This window comes from Clupea harengus, unplaced genomic scaffold, assembly GCF_900700415.2.
Source record: "Clupea harengus unplaced genomic scaffold, Ch_v2.0.2, whole genome shotgun sequence".
Taxonomy (NCBI): domain Eukaryota; kingdom Metazoa; phylum Chordata; class Actinopteri; order Clupeiformes; family Clupeidae; genus Clupea; species Clupea harengus.
Window position 1 is genome coordinate 1 of NW_024879995.1, and position 7,500 is coordinate 7,500.

At 39.2% G+C, this 7,500-nt stretch overlaps 1 long non-coding RNA gene and 1 pseudogene across 1 annotated transcript; one reads left to right on the forward strand and one right to left on the reverse strand.

Moving 5' to 3' along the window:
• The first annotated feature begins 8 nt into the window (after positions 1 to 8).
• LOC122131080 lies at positions 9 to 2,085 on the forward strand. The gene is made up of 3 exons (XR_006152013.1): positions 9 to 65; positions 1,859 to 1,930; positions 2,017 to 2,085. It is a non-coding gene; the product is annotated as an uncharacterized LOC122131080 (long non-coding RNA).
• A 4,689-nt stretch (positions 2,086 to 6,774) lies between these two features.
• LOC122131079 overlaps positions 6,775 to 7,500 on the reverse strand; it is a 22,323-nt pseudogene continuing 21,597 nt past the window's right edge.

Genomic DNA, 7,500 nt, shown 5'->3' on the forward strand with positions numbered 1-7,500 from the left:
AGCTGTCTATGAGGAGCTACAACCCAGACTGACCACAGCCGGCACCTCCAGAGGTCGTCAGAGAGGTGAGAGGCCATCAGGCTTGGTTTATGACAGTGGTTCTCAAACTTTTTCTGTCATTCCCCACTTTGAACAAGGGGGCCTTTTCAATAAAATGGTAGGCCAAGCTTAAAATTGTCAAATGTATTGAAATAATGATACATTCTAAATCTTAATCAATACAAAATAACATCAGTTCAAAAATAGAGAAAACCAATAACAGCATCAGTTCAGAAATAGAGAAAATAAAAATGCAATCGTGTCAATCCTTGCCTCAAATGGGCTGAGTTCCAAAAATAAAGAAAAAGGGCCTACTATGCAACTGTGTTACCAATGGTGGGCCAATCTTAATATATCCCCTGTACGTCACATTGGATAAAAGCGTCTGCTAAATGACTTAATGTAATGTACAATTGTCAAATTTATTGAAATTTTCAATGTTCTTTTAGGTAGATTTTTTGGTGGATCAGCTGTCTTTTTCGCCACTGGAACTGATTCGCCAACCTTTGTATTTCGTGTCACAAATGTATCCATAACGTCAATATTAGTCTTTCGCCCACTATACTTTCATGCTCCGAAAAAAAAAAAGTTCATTGTCCCGCTGGAATTAATACGCTGACGTCAATAAACATTTTTGCACTATTGTTCTAGGTCACATTTTCATCCCGTCCCCATCTAATGTTAATACAGTGTTGTATAATAGTGCGGCTCCTATAATGTATAATGGAGCAACACGTAGGCTACAGGGTGGGTGTGGTAGAGCGAGAGAGAGAGAGAAAGAGTGAGCGAGAGAGAGAGAACGGTGATGCACACGGATAGATCAGATGTAGCGACCGGAGCAAAGTTATGTTGCTGTAACGTTGAACTCTGTGCAACCAGTGAAGAGAAATAAATCCTCGGGCCAAATCAAGTTGCCATTCATTTGTAATTGGTCAATCACAGACAGAAGGGAAAGGGAGATAACCCCGGAGTTTAGAATAGCCTATAGAACACTTCGGCTCTGGAGCAGTAAACAAAAGTCTCCCCTGTAATCTCCGACTACGACTAGCAGGAAAGGTTAACAACAGGCTAATTAATACAATACAATACTCAATAGGCTAACAATACAATATTTATTTGTTTGAGTGTGGTTGTTTAGTGCGATGGGGGTGTATGATCGTTATTGTCTATAAAGGAAGGCATGGCAACGGGAAAATCTCCCGTTCATCGTATACATTTGCGCCCCACCTGTCACGTCTCTGCGCCCCACACTTTGAGAAACGCTGGTTTATGAGCACCTCAGACACACAAGCTGTACTCATAGCACTGAGACCAAGCATGCAGACAAACAAACATGTACTGTATGACACATCACACATTGAGGACATGTTGCACTACTACTGTTGTGCATACTATTGGCAGAATGCCAGAATTAGCTCTCAGGTCTGTGAAAATAAAAAATAAAAACATGTTTAGAGCTGTGTGCGTCCTACTGATAAGAATCAATAGAGAAGGTTGGAGTGAACCTCATTAGCTCTTCCTGTTGTAAGATCTGAAGCAGAAAACCACAACGGTCTCACAGCTGCATCAAACATGCAGCAGAGGAGTTGATGGGAAAGAGGAGTATCATAACTGCCAAACCACAGTGTGCACTCGTGGTGTTTGCAAGTACATGAGCAAATGAGCGTGAATGTACACACACTCATGCCTCTGTGCACGACTCAGTGTGTTGGTCTGTGTTTCATGATGTCCCTGCAGATATGCAAAACCAGTACACTGTGAGACTTGGTTTGCTTAGGTCACTGAATGTGACACAACTTTTGTATTTTCCCTCTGACAGGGCGCGTCCAGTCTGACGCTCAGAACTCTTGGTATGAAGACGTGGAGGAGGATGAGAGGAGACCCATCTCCGGTAAGGGGATAGGAGGGGGGGCTGCTGACTGACTCTTTGAAGGGCTTCTGTCGATGTCTGATGCAGGTCTGTCTTTACTTTTCCAGTTGCTTCTCTGAGAGAGCCGACGGTTGAGTACTATGATGATGTGACTGCTGATGATAATGAGACCAACCTCGGTGATATCTTGACAGGTGTGTGTTTTATGTGTTCTGTTGTGTGTTTTCTTTTCTGTGTTTTTTTTCTGTGTATTTGATATACATAACTCATTATATTCAGGATATTAAGGACATGAATGTATTGCAGATGTACAAGGTTTACTGTTTGGTTCAGGAGAGAAGGAGACAGACAAGCAGCCAGAGACGTACGATGATGTCGATGGTGTCACCATTGTGGAGAAGTCATGTGACGTGACTGGTGAGTGAGATCAAAAGCAGAACAGCAGATGGAGCAGAGACCGAGGCTGAGTTTGATCCTCAGTAAATGGGGACTTAGTCAATTCACACAAAAATGCGAAAGTGTTTACAAAATATCTTATCCACGTAAGTTTTTTTATTGTTTGACTAAAATATTATACAAAAGTCCAGTAACATTTTGCGCAAGAGAGCACTTTGGTATTTTAAGATTAATTATTAATGACAAAGCCACTAAGCATTTATTTTGAAATTGGAATGTTGCATGTATCTTGAATTTCTATGTTTGGATTGCCTTTTTTATTGGTGGATGAAAACTGTCCAACTGTACTTCCACAGACTACGTCCTAGAGAACACAGGATATGATGATGTGGGAGACAGTGTTGAGGGACTCCTCTCAGGTAGGGAGGACAGCCATGAGAGCAGGTCCTGGATCAGTGGGACTGATTGTTATTGCATCATGCCGTGTAGAATGTAGAGCTGGAATGAGAGTTAACATAGAGCCAGTGGCTGGTGGAGTCTGATGGTTAATGAGAGGGTTGCTGTCAACAGAGTCTGTGAGAGAGGAGGGGCTGGAGTATTATGATGACATCATCACTGATCAGATCGACCCTAAAATGACCAAGGGTGAGTCTGTATCTTCATTTTGTGAACTGTTATGCTGTAGCGTATCCACAGAATGAACTTGCACATAAAAAAAAACAGAATCTCTCTGCAACAGTCTGTCTTAATGTCCATGACTGATGAATATTTACCTAATTTAAGCAATGGAGGAGACAAAGCCTGCCAATGAAGAAGAAGTGGAGTATTATGATGACATCACAAATGAGGAGAATGACCTTAAAATGACAACAGGTATGGGACTGTAATTTTTTTATATTGATATCTCCTGAGCAAAATACAGTACTTAATTCTCATTAAGGAACACAATTGTTAATGAACTTTTGTTTTCTTTTATTTTCCCCAAATAATATTGGGCTTCCCTTTTCTCAAAGTTGCTGTTGTTGTTGTTGTTTTAGTACCAATTGATGGTTTTAATATGATGGTTAATATTGTGTAATATTGCATTATGATTATTCCTGAATCTCATTATTGCTATTGTTGTTTTATATAATGTTTTGTTAGTCACTTTGCACAAATGTGTCTGCTAAATACCTTTACTACAACCAGAATTATGTTTGAATATTGATATTGTATGAGAAACTCTTGATGTTCTTGGTAGGGATTGATTATGATGATGTGGGGGTGGAGTCTGAGGAGTGACACTGGACATGAAGAGGTCAGCAGAGGAGGACTAGAGCTCTGAGTTTATCATTGAGAGATGCCACATATATTTGATAGGCCTTTTTAATGCCATATATATTTCAGAGTGCTTTTTAATGCCATATATAATTGATTGGGCTTTTTAATGCCATATATATTTGATAGGCCTTTTTACAGCCATATATAATTGATAGGCCTTTTTAATGCTAAATATATATTTGATTGTGCTTTTTAATGCCATATATATTTGATAGGCCTTTTTAAAGCCATATTTGATTGGGCTTTTTAATGTCATATAGTGTATATAATGCCATATATATTTGATAGTGTATTTAATGGCACATATATTTCAGTTGTTGTTGTTTGCCTTCTCACTCCAGGGGAGCATAGGCCATCGAAAGCAGATTTCCAACAGATTTGGTATCCACTTGTTCTCGATGTGACAGTAATCTAGTATAATCCACTGAGCGAGGGATTGGCCCACCCAGCTTCAGATTAAAGCACCTGGTATTCCCAGTTACTGTATGTCCCATCCAAGTACTAACCAGAACCAGCACTGCTTAGCTTCTGAGATAGTACGAGATTGGGCGTGCTCAGTGTGGTATTTAGTGCTTTCTAATGTCACGTATTTGATAGTGTTTTTAATGCCACATATATTTCAGAGCGCTTTTTAATGCCATATGCATTTGATAGGGCTTTTTAATGCCATATATGTTTTATAGTGTTTTTAATGCCACATATATTTCAGTTTGCTTTTTAATGCCATATGCATTTGATAGGGCTTTTTAATGCCATATATATTTGATAGTGTGTTTACTGCCACATATATTTCAGAGTGCTTTTTAATGTCATATATATTATTTTTAGTGTTTTTAATGCCACATATATTTCAGAGTGTTTTTACATGCCATATGTATTTGATAAGGCTTTTTAAAGCCATATATTTTTGATCAGGCTTTTTAATTGTTTTTTTCATTAACTGCTTACTGAATTTAAGGCAATGATTATGTGCCTTTTTATGTAACTTTGTGTTTGTCTATGCAAACATTGGCTTTATTACCTACAGCAAAAATTAACTAAAAGAAAACTAGTGAAATTTTAAACTGTAAAAATGTAATGATTTCCTTCAATAACAAATACTTGTCAGCAAGCCATGACAAGCCATAGCAGCAGACTGTCAACCTGTATGATCATCACCTTTTATGTCCTGCTGAGATTTTCCCTGTCATTTAACATCAATACATTTAAAGTGAACTGTGTGTTAATCATAGATTCCTAACTGCCCTGTTGTTGAACTGTATATTAGAACCAGCTGGTTGTCCTTCAGTCAAGTTTCTTCATGTGTTTGGCAGCTGAGACATGAAATGGTGTCTGTGAGCCCAGCCATCATAGTGACAGATTTAATATGTGAGTAAATCAGGTTCACTAAGCCCAGTGGCCAGTGAACCTGAAAGCTCACTGCCTCTTATCTCCATGCTGATATTTGATTGGATGGAGGGATATATCTTCTTCAGCCTGTGATGATGGTCCCTGAAGACCTGTACATGCTGAACTTATCATAGTAGTTGATCGTATGGCTCCCTCTAGAGGCCAAAATGTTATTGTTGTCTTCTTGACAAGAAATTAAAATGCTTCTGGACTTCTGATGATGTAACTCTGAAGAAATTATAAATAAACAGTGCTCCTCAATAATACTGTGCAGTTTACACACTTATTCTGTTTCAGAGCCTTTAAGTATATATTTGTTTACATGGGACCTCTAAATTGTCAAACAAATGCATTTAAAAAGACTTCAAAATATAAAAATACATAAAAGACAGTCAAAACAGTACTTCCCATTAGTTAGTGGTAAGGTCTATATTAACAGCCAAATAATTAATTGAGGTGCCATGTCTTTGATCAACATTAAGTATCCTCTCATCTTTTCACTGAGAATTCTCCAGGCAATACTGTTTGGCTTGGACCCAACATGGGTGATTGAGTGCCCCTAGTGGTTTGAGACGGTATTAATGGGAGTTTAGTATAAAACCCAAGAGCAGGGCCCACAGATCATGCCAGGCCTGGGCAGTTTACACACTTACTCTGTTTCAGAGCCCTTAAGTATATAATTGTTGACGTGGGCCCTCTAAGTTGTCAAAAAATGCATTCAAAACACTTCAAAATATCAACATACATAAAAGACAGGAAAAACAGTACTTCCCATTAGTTAGTGGTATGGTCTAAATAAACAACCAAATAACTCATTGAGGTACCATGTCTTTGCCCAACAGTCAATAAGATAGATACAGGCAAATAGATCAGTGATACAATTGACTGTGTGGATAAGAGCTATAAAAGAAGTTATGTGGATAAAGAAGTGAAGAACTGGAAAAACCCCTGTGGCTTTTGTTGAGATTAAGAATGTCATGTCTCCTACACTCATTCTTTTACTGTGCCATCTATATTTGAAAAGCCCTTTGATGTTAGTATAGGAGTACGGCCTACCAGCTAAAGGGCTCATTATCAAAATGATTTGGATTGATGTCTATTAGCTATTCCCCCCCGCCCTAATTCAATCTAATAGTTTATGATCATAATGAAAATATTTACGGAGTACAAATGTTCACAGCACCTGTGTTTGCTCACACGGTAAGTAAAGGAGGAGAGGGGCACTGAAGCACTGCAGTAGACCTCCACAAAGGTGTGTGTGAGCATTTAACTGTGCAGCCTTTATGCTGGAGTTTCTGTCATTCTCATAGTAGTGTTCAATCTGTAACATGAGGTGTGTAACTCACTATATCAGTGTTAGTAGTGTTCAATCTGTAACATGAGGGGGGTAACTCACTATATCAGTGTTAGTAGTGTTAAATCTGTAACATGAGGTGGGTAACTCACTATATCAGTGTTAGTAGTGTTCAATCTGTAACATGAGGTGGGTAACTCACTATATCAGTGTTAGTAGTGTTCAATCTGTAACATGAGGTGGGTAACTCACTATATCAGTGTTAGTAGTGTTCAATCTGTAACATGAGGTGGGTAACTCACTATATCAGTGTTAGTAGTGTTAAATCTGTAACATGAGGTGGGTAACTCACTATATCAGTGTTAGTAGTGTTCAATCTGTAACATGAGGTGGGTAACTCACTATATCAGTATATCACTATATTAGTGTTATTTATGACTTAAATCTGTAACATGAGGTGGGTAACTCACTCTAGGTCGGTGGCAGTGCCCTTGGCACAGGGGCCGTAGTGGTAGCGATACACCAGCCGTGGGATAAAGTCTGAAGAGATGCCAATCACCAACCCGTTAGCAATGACCGCCAGCACACCAATGGCATACTACACTTTAGTCCATACGCCTGGAATCACACTCACACACACACACACACACACACACAGCACAAGAGAAATGTCAAAGAATTACTAAAACACCAAAAAGAATTGTAAGAATATATGATACATAACCACTCAATTAAAATCACTAAAACTGAGGGTAACATTGCCAAATACACAGAACCCTCCACACACACACACACACACACACACACACACACACACACACACACACCTCTCCACATTAATAAACACATAGACACATGCAGAAAATCCAGTGGCCTACCAAGGTTATTCGTTGTCTTGGGCACTAGGCGGCGCTCAAGGCTGACCATCTTGATGGCGTCGAGGCGGATCTCAAACAGGTTGTTGATGAGAGCCAGCAGAGGGGCCAGTGGGAACGCAGCCACAAAGATGGTGGTGAAGCTGAACTGCATGACTGAACAGCAGAAGGAGTCACTTCACCAGTCACTTCACCAAAACTAATGCATCAAGCACAAACAGTCAGTTCATGATAACTTCACCAAAATGAATGCATCAAGCAGAAAGAGTCAATTCACAAAGTCAGTTCAGCAAAGGAAATGACCAGACGTTAATTAA